This window comes from Pinus tabuliformis, chromosome 5_1 (genome assembly GCF_031772625.1).
Source record: "Pinus tabuliformis cultivar Carrire ecotype Pingquan chromosome 5_1, CPIR1, whole genome shotgun sequence".
Taxonomy (NCBI): domain Eukaryota; kingdom Viridiplantae; phylum Streptophyta; class Pinopsida; order Pinales; family Pinaceae; genus Pinus; species Pinus tabuliformis.
Genome location: NC_142305.1, coordinates 290583808 through 290598118, shown reverse-complemented (window position 1 = coordinate 290598118; position 14311 = coordinate 290583808). Strand labels below are relative to the sequence as shown.

Sequence of the window (14311 nt, the reverse complement as noted above, 5' to 3'; positions counted from 1 at the left end):
AGTCAAGGTCATTGGATTTCTATGTAAAAATTCATGAATCCAGCATAGTACAGAGGTGCATAGGTTAACTTCATGAGTTTAGAAGTGCGAAGCTTTGCACAACCAGAGAAGCTATCTCTCTTCCACACAATTATTGTAACACATAAATTGAGGTTCTTGATTGTTAGTTCTTATCTATGATTTTGGGAATATTGAGGTTATTACGATGAATAGGTGGAAGGCACACATTTTGTTTACGAAAATGCAGAGTGCATAGGTGTGGAGAAGTGTGTTTAGCGATACCTCTATAGATGAATTTTATTATGCAGAGTGCGAAGTTTGTGTGGAAGCGGTAATAATGAAAGGTTATGGAAACAAAGCATCCGTGAATAAAGATAAAATGCAAACCTCACATTATCTTAATCAATTACTTAGCGATAGAGGTATGGAGTATGCTGCATTGTAGCTATTAATATTTCTATCCATTGCTCTCGCTAGAATTAGTATTATATAAACACATTATACCATTACAAATAAAAACTTGAAGTATATGAAGAGGCTAAATATGAATTTTTATCATGCCTTAGTTCATGATGAAAAAACTAAGTGGCCAATTATACACTAGTACCTTTGGAAAAAGTGTGATGACATGGACCAAATAAATAAGAAATTTGAAATCATTTTAATTTTATTAAAAAAATGAAAAAAATTAAATGCTTGCTCTAAACATGAGAAGGGACAACAACTATTTCATGTGATCTGTTGTCAACTATTTCATGTGATGTGTTGACTCCAATAAGTGTAAGTAGGTCAGACATTGTAGGCCATTTCTTCTCTGGAAATGGAGGTATTTGTTCTACTAAATTTAGATTACATTAGTATTTGGATTCAAATAAAATTTATAAAATTGGTATAACCATGTGAACAATATGATCAACAGAGGAGAAAAAATGATTATTTTAGTATTTAAACACTAAAAAATAATTCACAATAAAGGACAATAAAATACACAATAGTATATAATAGAGTTGCGGATTTGTAACTCAAATTCTCATTCCTTGAATGCCTTGAGGGTACAAGAATAAATGGACCCAAAATAACAATGGAGTATCCTCTAGAAAGATCATGGATAATTATCTAATATGATCACATATACTTTTCTAGGACCTTTGAGAATGATAATTATGGTTATGCTAATTTTAGCTTACACATGTGCACCAATAATTTTACTAAATTTAGACTCTATTGGAAACTTCTAGAAACTATCAGCCAACTAGGAGTATTTGCCACACTCCAAGACTTCCCCTTAATTACAAACACTACCAACTAGGAGTATTTAACACACTCCAATACTCCCCCTTAATTACAAACACTACTACATGTTGGTCTAAGTCTTCACTAGGATTACACGTAAGCAAATTTTGTTTTTTATTTATTAATTATTTTATACTTTTACATGCTAGTGCACATTTTTTCATATCTATGTTGTATAAATGTTTTCTCCAAACTTTGTATTCTATAGAAACTTTTTTATTCTTTTTTTTCTTTTCAGTCTTATTCTAGTCTTCTTCTTCAATATTTATTCTTCTTCAATGTTATTTCCATCTGGTTATTCTTATACATCTACTTTTACTTCAACTACTACTGATTGAATTGTTTAATAAACCTTTTTAAGATAAAAGAAAACATCATTTTCTTTCATATTCTCTTCTATTGTTGTAATAGCTTCAACAACTCTTATTGTTACTTTAATTTTTTTTATTCCTTTTTTTATGGTCTTTATGATGGCTTTTCCATACTCACTTTCCTTCTCATCATAATTGGGCTTTCTGTTGAAACTATAACTAGGTTTGGTATTCATAATTATTGTACTTGTATAAATATGTATTTTCATGTAAAAGCAAAAAGACGATATTTTTTATTATTACTTTTATTATCAAGCATGTTCTTCATGCTTTGTTTTGGTAAAAAAAAAAAGTTTTAAAGGGTGTGCTTATTGTGACCCTTGTGAAAAGAAAAAAAATTGAATTTTTGTAAGTGTTATTTGTCCTTCCTAGTTGCCAAGTTTTACCACGAGGAAGGTAAGTCCGCCTACCCAAAATAAATGTCCTTTCAGAGGCAAGAACAACTATATATTGGAACCTATCCTCCAACAATTGGCAACCAATTCAGTGATCTTTTGTGGAAAAGTAATTCAGGTTTGTCGTAGATCTCGAGGTACATATGCGAGCTACCTATGGAAGATTATGAGGCACATATATTCAATTTTCTGAAGCACATATATCCAATATTCATGAGGCACTTGATTGAGCATTTTGTAGCATATGAACAAAATTCTAAGGCACAAATAATCTGAGCTTTCTAAGGAACCATACTTCTGAAGTATCCAAGTTATTTGTGGTAGCATTGTTCTGTGATTATACAAGCTTCCAAAGAGACAAAACTTATGGGAAAACATATGGAATCTTGATATACCTCATGTGAACACTTATTTGGAGGGTTGACTTGGAAATTGGATTTTCTAGTAAGTTAGATGTGACATGGAATTCTCTTGTCGATGAAGAATATATAAGGAAAGGATTAATGGGTTTTAGCCTTGTGGTTTTTTCCTTAGCCTCTAGGATAAACTCTTGTGTTTCTTGTGTCTTATATTTGAATGATAATTTCTTGATGAGTATTAAATAAAAACTAAGAAGAACACTAAACATATTCACAATTAATTACCATGTTTAGAAATTTTCTCTTATATTATAATTTCAACATGGTGTGAGAGCTAGTGAAATGATCTGAATATTGAATCTATGGTCTGAGTAGAAGCTTGAAGTTTTGAATAGTTTTGAAGGGCCAATTTTACAACTCTATGGTGTGATGTTTTAGGAAATCTATAAATCTAAATATTATTTCTCTATGAAAACTAGAAATATATCTAAGTTTGTAAAAGAACCATAAAAGGAATATAGTAGTGTTCCTTACTTAAGTTCCTTGTTTATGAACTAAGGTTCTATATAAATATGACTTTATAAATAAGACATTCATCTTCTCTCAAGAAGAACTCGTGTATGCAACATATGAATTGTCCATCTCTAAAATGCATGAAGTACCCAAGCAAGATAAGAAGGTCGAAGTATAGTAAGATAAAAAGACATTTTTATCCCCTTGTTGAAGGAAGAAATGAAGGACGAAGTATAGTCATAGTTTATGTAATGTGTTCTTTTGTTTATTGTAGAAAATGCTAGAAATTATGTGAAGGAAATTGATATTCAAGTTTTATATGTGAACCCTCTAGTATACCACACATTGCTACATCATTTTTGCATCCATAAATTGATATCAAAGCACAACTATTGTACTCTATTATTTGGTGGAGTATAGGAACATGAAACATGTTGATGTGTATGAATATCAATACATATTGTGAAAAATTGGAGTGCAAGGATCAATTAGTGACTATTACTAAACATGATGTCTGGATAGAGAAGGTTGCTAAGAGGGTGTTTGTTGGAGAATATTCACGCATCTTATTTTATATGACTGTTCTATATAATTTTGCTTAGAACAAGTTCAAATTGTAATTTCAATGGTGGGGTGAGAGAGGCCCTCTTTGATTTTTCATCTTCAATCTATAGATATGAGATTGAAGCCTTCTTTTGAGTGAGATATCTCACTCTCTTTTTCTCCCTTCATTTAATACGATGAAAGAAATCCAACACTTTGAAACTTTATGGGTTTAGACATTTAAATGTTTCCAACATTGTGATCAATTTGGCCATGTGAAAGATCACTATTTTAATCTTCACCCTCATAAGAATTGTGGAAAACACATTGAACATTCAAGTAAATTCTCTAGAAATAAGACTCTTGCAAGAAAATAATTCACCTTGGATCAATTTCTTCTTGGCAATGGTATTCAACCACCAAGAAGAAATATCGGTCATACCTTAGAGTTCAATCTCAAGTATTGACATGTCTTGTAGTGGATATATCTTCATCTTCTAACATTGTATCTAACAAGGGGGGAATTTATGATGAACTACTAGATTTGAATATACGTCAAGCAAGCTCGAGCCATAGACTTAACCAGAGCCAATTGCCAAAGCCTAGAGCCAAAATTAGACATAGTCATATTTAAAGTTATAACCAAAAATAAATCATGCTCCATGAGTGTGTTTTTGGTTAGTGGTCATCCCTAAAACACCACTGGCAGAAGACTTATTTTTCTGCTACATCAATTTGGGGTCATCTTTCAATCATCACCAAACAACACTTCCACTTCACATAAGACTTCGGTTTCTAATTAGATTAAGAACTATTCTAGAAATTGCTTCAAGTTTTAGCTCCAAAGTTGGTGTCATCCTTAAACCACCACCGATGGAAACCTTGAGTTCTTCTACCTCATTTGTTTTGTATTGTTCCTTAAACCACCATTTCAGAGATCACATTTAGTCATTAGCTACCATGCATTTTTGTATTTCAGCTCTCTTATTGGACTTACATATGCCCCTTTGGATTAAGGGGGGAATGTTGGGCATGTTATATGTTAGGGTTTGTGTGGAGGAATTCCAACAGTCACAAAAGTCCAAGAGACATATTAAATCACAAGATTTATCCTAATTCTTCCTATTAATTTTATGTGTGTTTCAACAACAAAAACAATTTACTACAAATGAATGATCTCATTGCAAAGTTATTTGGTTTCTTTCTTATCACAAAGTTCCTACAACCTTCTACAAATATTGATAACACCAAGTTGGCAAATGTATTTGTACTGGCCACAAAAACAAATTGCTATAAAACAAGGCTAATGATAACAAAAACAACATTACATATCTAGCTACTATACAAAGGAGACCAATACTCACGAGTTTGAATGCCCAACCAACAAGCAATCTTTTCATAGCCGCCAACTATAAAGGCACTAAATACATTACACTTTGAACCAAATAAACATGTAATCATTCTTCAATCATTTTAATAGAATTTTATTTTTTTAAATCCTTAAAACCTTAAAATTTTAAGAATTATTATTATTATTATTAAAAAAAAAACATTTTAATTAAAATAACTTTTCATCCTGAATTTTTGGGAAATGTGAATACCGCATCCACATAAACCTCCAATGTCAACTCTAATAAACAATTAAAATGTATACCATGATGCTCCAAAAAAAAATTTGAGCAACCACTTATATAAATGATAGCAAAGTGTTGTTCTAACAAAACAATGCAGATGCCCACAATGAGAGGGCATATCTTTATATGTCAAGGAGCATTGCTACTTGTACCCACCGAACAGGTCTCCCCCAAAATGTCATCTCTTTTCAGTATGTAGTCAAGAGGCTTGTAAGTTCCCTCAAAACAATAAAAATGACCCAATATCTCAACGTGTTCATAATCGTGAAGGGTTGACACTAACCTATCCTTTGGCATTCACAGTGAAAATTTTGCTACAGTTCTCCATGGAAATTTTTGAGTCAAATCGATGTATGATTAGTAGAGGGTGTACGAAATGAGCCAGTTTTGTCTGTACAGTAAGGAACCACTAAGAGTGTAGCCTAATTTTCAATGGGAGGGACTAACCTACCATAGAGCCTGAATAATTGCGTCGACAGAATGTTGATATTTCTTAACGGAGACTTCCCAGAGATTTGAAATTCTTCAGCCAAGCCAAAAAATAATGAGGGAATTCATTATTAATTTGAAAATAGTACTCCAGCCTGACTATTTACCAACACGGTGTCCATAGCCTACAACATTGAGTTTCGAACAAGCCTATGATGTTATCATTAAGACAACAATAATATCCTCAACCATTGGCGCTAGTAATAGGCTCGAGACTAAGATCTTGATTGTTCCTTGTGGAGTCTAAGGATCAATACAATGTGATAACGAAGGTTCATGCAGGAATGGTGCTTAATGATCACATAACGATAAAAAATTATCGTGGTGTTGAAGATCATAGACATTTAGAAATCCCAATGCAACTAGAAATGCAGAGTGGATTTATTGAACCAAAATTTGATGTAAAGGTAAAGGAGAGGAAACTTAAAATTTGCACTCAAAACAATAGCACTGGTTGCGACTCTTCAATTGATCACATAAATTTAGCTTTTCACATACAACTATCCATAGAGTTTCGGCTCTTTCCTTTTACATACACTTGATTTGACTTGACTTGACATGATTACAATGAACCCACATAGGGTATTTATGCTTTTCAACTAGTGACTCACTCAAAATAACTTCAACATGCAAACACACTCTATATTTTTATTTTCCCAAAATAAAGTTGAACTCAAAATCACTCAACTTGACTTAGTTAACTCACACTCTAAATTTGGACTGCATTTAACTCAACTGATCTCTTCCTGCATCACTCAAATAGGATATTACTAAATCTTCATGCGGAGGTAATTACTTTTTCCAACACTCCCCCTTAATTACGACCGTATGACTCAACATAACTCAATAGTAGGCTTACAATATAAATTACCTCAATCATCAGTCAAACATGCATGCTAATCTAAGTCTCAACCATGATTACAAAGTCTTAAAACTTTAACAATTTTTTTGTTTCTTTTAAATTCTATATCTTAGAAATTGCTTCATTCTTTGTTGCACTTTCTTGTTGTAGGATTTCTTCAATTGATGTTGCTAAAATTTGTCTTTGACTTGTCTTCAATTTGTTCTAAAAACAATATAATCATGTCTTCCACACCTTCCTCTTCAAATATTTGTTCTATCATGGACTGTTGTCACAACTCTTCATCTTCAAATTGTCTTGTTTCCACTGTTTTTTGTGCTTCATATTCCTAACTTTCTTTCTTCCATATTTCTTGATATTGGAATCTTATCTCTTCTGGACTCCATCACTCAAAAATTGTTTCAATGCTTTCATCTTTGTCTTCGAAAACATCCATCTCTTTCACTTCACTTTTATCATATGGTACTTATTTTTTCTTGTACTCTGCACACTCAAGATCAATGTTAGAAATATCTTCTTTATGCTCTACATTGAGAGCTTCTTTTCTTCATCTTCTTTCTCTGCATTCTTTTGTTTTGTCATTGCATCATAATCTTCATTTTCTGCCTTTTTACCAACCTTTGATGCTGCAAACATGTTGTCTTCCACTTGGTTTCTAAACACAAGTGGGCTTCTCACCACATAACAACATATCAATAAGCGTTTTTTGTTGTACCATATGCAACCTATCACTAGTTAATGGTTCTTCATCAAATTTAACATCAACATAATTTTCATCCACTCTATTGTGGGATATTCGAGCATGCATTTTCTCATTAACAATTTCAACTTAACTAAATTCATCAGTGGCAGCTAGATTCACCAATTCACATCTCACTTTGCAGTCATCATCCACATGTGTTTTACCACTGTAGGATTCACCATGATTTGCACCTTTCACATTACAATGGAGTCCTTGAGAATTGATATGCTCTTGCTCTACTTCAGACATAGAGGCTTCGACTTCCCTCTCTACAATCTTTATCACATATTCTTCTTCCATATGCATGCCTGCATGATGGGTTTTAGTTTTATAGTATTCATGACCATCATCCACTTTTGAGTGAGATTATTCAAGCTTTGTTGTCTTCTTAGATCCTTTCTCATCTACTCTAAGATCTGCCACTGACTCAACAAATTGTGACACATCTTACTGTTGCATGTCACTCACCCTTGCACCAAATTCTTCTTCCAGGATATTCCATGCTTCCTCGAAAGTTGTAGCTTTTGTTACCTTGCAAAAAAACTTCTCACCCAATCTCTGTTTTATAAAATCCAATGCTAAAGCATCACATACTTCATCACATAGGCTATTAGACTAGTACTCAATTAACTCTTTAGTTCGAAGAAAAGTTAGCGTTTTGATAACCCAAAAATCAAAATATTTATTAGTAAACATAAGAAGTGGTAGCAGATCCACGCTACACCAATCACCCTTGATCTCTCTTTTGTCTTCTACTACACTTTTCAGTTCCTCGACTCGGGCCTGAAATTTTCCAATTATGACAAGGATCTTTGTCTCTTCTTTCTTTTAATCTGCTTTAGTTACGCCTTGCGACTTGTGATTGTTGTATTTCCTCTGTCTTATAGCTACTTTCCTGATTCCCTCTCTACAATATTTGTTACATATTCTTCTTCCATATGCATGCCTGCATAATGGGTTTTAGTTTTATAGTCTTCATGACCATCATCCACTTTTGAGTGAGATTCTTCAAGCTTTGTTGTCTTCTTAGATCCTTTATCATCTACTCTGAGATCTGCCACTGACTCAACAAATTATGACACATTTCATTGCTACATGTCACTGACCCTTGCACCAAATTCTTCTTCCAGGATCTTCCATGCTTCCTCAGAAGTTGTAGCTTTTTACCTTGCAAAAAAACTTCTCACCCAATCTCTATTTTATAAAATCCAATGCTAAAGCATCACATACTTCATCACATAGGCTATTAGACTAGTACTCAATTAACTCTTTAGTTCGAAGAAAAGTTAGCGTTTTGATAACCCAAAAATCAAAATATTTATTAGTAAACATAAGAAGTGGTAGCACATCCACGCTACACCAAACACCCTTGATCTCTCTTTTGTCTTCTACTACACCTTTTAGTTCCTCGGCTCGGGCTTGAAATTTTCTAATTATGACAAAGATCTTTGTCTCTTCTTTTTTTTTAATCTTCTTCAGTTACACCTTGCAACTTGTGATTGTTGTATTTCCTCTGTCTTATAGCTACTTTCCTGATTGCATGAGGTTATCTTCCATATTCCCCCCAAAGAAATATGATTTTTAATATGTGCCCCCATAAAACATAATATTCACATAAAAACCTATGTCATACTTGGCAAAACAAGAAAATTTTCAAATGAACAAAATTTACAAACGAACAGACTTTTCAAATCCATAAACTCTCTTTTCAATAAAACCACATTGATTTTTAATTCTCCAAAAATAACCACTTTCCAGAAAATACTACTAAACTCTTTAATCAGATCGATGCCAAACCTTTAAAATTTTCTCAAAAAACCCTTGATAAAATTTTTATTCTTCGAAAAACCCTTCTTTTAAAAACTTTATAAACTCCCTTTTAACAAAGCGCTTTTATATTAATCATAGTGTAACTACAAATTTTTTTGCCCTGAAAATCATGGAAACTCTGGCAAGATTTTGATAAAATCCGGCAGGGATGTTTGTAAATCCACTTTAGCTCTGAAACTTCAAATTTTTGGGTGTCCCAGAGGTTTTTGATGATATTGAACCCATTTACACCATCAAAAACATGATTCAAACATTGCAAGTGCAATATTTTTGGAAATTATTTTCCCTGGATTCCAGCCACTTTTGGCTAGCCGAGCAATTCCTCCACCTTGGTAGACACTTCCTTTATAAAACAAATTTCAAAAAACTTAATTTTTTTTTATTATTATCACTTCATAAATCTTTTGAAATGTTCAAAGAAAAATACACGTATTCGACCCTCCTTTGAGCAACCACCACCAAATCTTTGCTCTGAGAGCTGTAGTCATGGTAGCTAGATCATGGAGCCCCAACTTGCCCTTGAGCATAGGCCGGCATTAAGTATCTCAAGCCGTCAAGGACCACTTCTTTTCTAGACAAGTTCCACCCCAAAGAAAAGATCATCGAATTCTACAAAACTCTTGTATTATAAAGGATGGTGCCATCATTATAGAGCACATGTAGATAGTTAAAGATTGTAGGACCGATTTCAAGAGCACTAATCTTCCAGCTATGTTAAGGCATCTAAATGTCCAACTTGTTCTGAAACTTTGATAGGAGCTCCTCGTATAGATTCCATTTGGTGGTGGTTGCTCAAAGGAGAGCCTAATATTTGAAAGATAATTTGGAAATATAAGTATTCCCTCATGCAACTTAGGATAATCTAATTTGAAAAGATAAATTAATAAGATCTCTTACTTCCCACCAATAATTTATTAATAAATTATTGATAGAAAAATAAAAAAGCTTCTTCAAAAATAATTTAAAATCATATAATATATTGATTATTAAAAATTTTAATACTCTAGATTTATGTTAAAAAAATTATATATATATATAGATAAATGTAAGCAGAAATTTAAAATAAAAATTATTAATTAAAATTTAAACCATTAAATTAGAAAAAAATTTGTTTGAAAATAAACATTTTATTATTATATTAGAGTGTGTGTAAAAGTATTATTTAAAAATACAAAAGTTGAATATTTATTTTTATTAATTTTGATAAACTTAAATATTTTTTATTAAAACATAAGAGTTGCGTTTATTAAAGGAAAAAAAAATATCATCAAATTATAATGATTTATATAATTTAAATTATGAAAAAATAAATTATAATGGAAAAGTTGAATCTACAATTCATTAATAAGGGTGGCTGTTGTATGGTTATTTTAGTTTTAGAAAATGAAGTATTTTGTGGAGCTATCTAGTATGGATGGGTGGATGGAGATATTTTATGGTTATTATATTTTCGGAAAATGAAGTATTTTTTGGGATTATTTGATATAGACTCTTGGAAAGGAAAGGAAAAGGGTCATCTTATGGAGAGGAAAAGAAGAGCCATTAGTTTATTATTTTATATATTTATAATTTATAATTATATAATATTTTTATAAATTGAGTTGATTTTATTTTAATAATTTAATGTTATTTAAATAAATTATATATATTTAATAATTAATATATAAAATAATTTTAAGGAGTAGTGTAATTTATAGATGAAATATACGTTCAGATTGTTGTTGTGTGAAATCATGACAAATTATAAAAAAAAACATGAGTGGATTGCAATTATTTTAATGGAGAAGAATGAATGAAACCAGGATTTGACTCGCCTAGAATGCCTGATGTACGGGATCCCTTATCTTCCCAATAAGAAAAGCTTTTTCTATGTGGAAGTTCGAGCTTTGACATAATAGAGAGAACTTGGCGACTCTCCTCCTTGGATTTCTCAATTCCACAACCCTTGAGTTGCAGCAAAAGATCATTATATTTGGTGAAGAAGTCTTGCATTCTGTCATAGTTCAGTGGATCCAATGACAGCAGCTCCACTTCGAGCAGATGTCCTTTCATCTCATCCTATTTCCCGTAGAGTTCTTCAACCTTTTTCCAAATCTCATTGGGAGTATTGCAGTCAAATAGATGAAACTGCAACTTTGGGGAGATGCACATGCATATGGATTCGTGGGCCTCATCCATGCAGTTGAGGTACTTGGATTTCTTTATGGTTGAAGTGGGTTCCACTTCTGCAGCCATGGTAATCCTGTACAACCCTTTTTTGACGAAGGTATCGAGCCATTTGGTCCTTCCATTCGTGATAGTTGTACGGTGTTAGGATTGATGCTTTGAGAAACTCCAACCTATGATAGTTGTACGGTGTTAGGATTGATGCTTTGAGAAACTCCAAGCTGTTACAAACTAGTAACTAGGATCCCCAGGGTGGAAATTACGGATTCTATAGAGGTGCGGTGATTTTTCCAACTCGGGGGAATCGAACATGGGTCATACCATGTGGAGGTTTGCCATTACACCAAAACCCACAGGTGTCCAACTCGGGGGAATCGAACATGGGTCCAAGCTCTGATACCATGTGGAGGTTTGCCGTTACACCAAAACCCACAGGTGTTGGTAAATGTTACAAACCAGTAACTAGGATCCCCAGGGTGGAAATTATGAATTCTATAGACGTGCAGTGATTTTTCCAACATTCTGATCCCAAGAAAAGATTTTCTGATTCATCAAGCATAATATTCATAATTATTATAATAGTGGGCATGATCCTCAACTAGCAGAAGTAAACAGAGAAGTGCAGCTATTAGAATATAAGAATTCAATCCATTACAATTTCTAATATAACTAGACATTCAATCAAATACAAACAAAACTCGTATATCTAATATGTTTCAGAATTGTGTCGGCTACATAAATACTTTGAAGCAGGTATAAATAAATAAATCTACATAAATACTTTGAAGAATGTATAAATAAATAGAAATAGCTATGTTTGAATCAAGAACATGGCTACCAATTATCCTTGGCTATCATTCCTTTGATAGTATAAAGTCTAAAGCAAGCTTTGGCTGCAAACAGTAGAACATTAACCCAACGCACGAAAACATCCCTAAGATGGACCAAAATATAACTCGCTAACCTGATCTTCATTCTCTGTAGATTGAAATTGTTTGTTGTAATTACTGTTTTAAGATGTATAAAATGCCCTCTTCTCAGATCCTCTGTTCAGATTATGGAAGTCACAAAACCAAATATACTCGGATTGCAAATATTTTAATTGGAAAATCAAAAGGCAGTATACGGCCTGGTTTCAGAAGTACAGAAACGATAGCTTTCGTTCAGTATAAAATTATAAAATATATATTTAATTGGCTTTAGGATGTATGAGAACTGAAAATCCCGATATTCAGATTATGGGTTTGGAGGAAGGCTCGGACGGGCGGGCTCCAAATGAAAAGCTTTAGCGGATTGCAACTATTTTAAGGGAGAAGAATGAATGAAACCAGAATTCGACTTACCTCGAATGCGTGCTGTGTATGATCCCTTATCCTCCCTCTGCACCACCACCAAACTGAACCTTAGAATATTTATGCTCTAAACAAGGGAGTAAACCGGGAAGATTTGATTCGACTGGTCCCCTGTTCACCAAACCAAACCTACTAAGATTGCAAATATTTTAATTGGAAAATCAAAAGGCAGTATACGGCCTGGTTTCAGAAGTACAGATACGGTAGCTTTCGTTCAGTATAAAATTATAAAATATATATTTAATTTGGTTTAGGATGTATCAGAACTGAAACTCCCGATATTCAGATTATGGGTTTGGAGGAAGGCTCAGAAGGGCGGGTTACAAATGATGCCGTTTGTTCAGATTGTTGTTGTGTGGAAGGGCGGGCTACAAATGATGCCGTTTGTTCAGATTGTTGTCGTGTGAAATCATAACAAACTATGAAAGCCTTGAGCGGATTGCAACTATTTTAAGGGAGAAGAATGAATGAAACCGGGATTCGACTTACCTCGAATGCGTGCTGTATATGATCCCTTATCCTCCCTCTGCACCACCACCAAACTGAACCTTAGAATATTTATGCTCTTAAACGCGGGAGTAAACCGGGAAGATTTGATGCGTGTCCCTTATCCTCCCTCTGCACCACGATTATTGTCGCAATAAGTGAAGCTTTTCTGATGCATCAGGGAGAAGGGAGATAGTGTGACGCCATCACTGCAAAGACATTGCGTCTTGATTCGCGTGCTGGGAGAGAGGGGGAAGTTAAATATTTGACATCTCAACAAGTATTTATTTTTCTGTAGTTTATGAAGGCAAATCTTATTTCCAACCCCATTGAAACATAAATGCTTCTAACATGCAAGGGAAATAACAGTTTTTTTGCTGCTAAAACGTCAAAATCAATTTTGAAGGAAATATAAATGCAAAGAAACTGCTATACTCCCTGCATGTCAAACTGCATTTATGTTTCAATGGGGTTGGAAATAGGATTTGCCGTTTATGAATAGGAGTGCTTTTTATTTCGTTCTCTTTCTCCAGACTGACATGACAGACATTTACCTTCGTCCTCTTTCTCCAACCTACTATCTGGATTTGAGTACTGTATGGAAGAGAGTGAAAAGTAAATAATTGACTTATCAACGAACATTTATTTTTCTATAATGTACGAAATAAGAATTTCCACGTTATAGTTATTAGAACAGTGTGAAGCCCTGACCCCAAAGTCAATGTCGTATCTCACAATGCGTCTCATTACCACAAAGTCATCGTCGTATCTCACAATGCATATCCAACGAAATTTCGGCCTTGTCAATTTTTCTCCGCTTTGCACCCTTTCAATTATTGTACTGCGAGTTTCATTAGATTCACAAATGTTTTTTTTCCACGTGCACATGGGTTAGGTTATTTATATAAAAAGACTGAGGCAGCTTTTTGAAAAGCATGCGGACAAAAAGAGAGGTACTATATTGAGGCCATATAATAGAACAGATAGTACAATAGCTTTTGAAAAGCATGCAGACAGGACACCTTTGCATCAGGGGAAAAACAAAAGGAGGACTGACACACATACAAAGAAATAAGACATACTTTATCAAAAAAGTTTAAAGATATATTACAGATGGCCAGATAAAGACACTTAAAATATATCGTTAGGTTATTTATTTATATAAAAAGTCACGAGGTTATTATTTATATAAGAGGTTAATTTTTTATGTTGATGGGGGTGTTTATTTTGGAATAAGGTTTTCACAAATTTAATTTAAGTATTAATAATTTTTGTG

At 33.3% G+C, this 14311-nt stretch overlaps 1 long non-coding RNA gene across 1 annotated transcript in view; it reads right to left on the bottom strand.

The window, feature by feature from the left end:
- LOC149164489 (uncharacterized) overlaps nt 1–12673 on the bottom strand; it is a 136603-nt gene extending 123930 nt beyond the window's left edge. The window contains exon 1 of the long non-coding RNA XR_016260070.1: nt 12541–12673. This is a non-coding gene — a long non-coding RNA (uncharacterized LOC149164489). The remainder of the gene's footprint in view (nt 1–12540) is intronic.
- Between the last annotated feature and the right edge of the window lie 1638 nt (nt 12674–14311).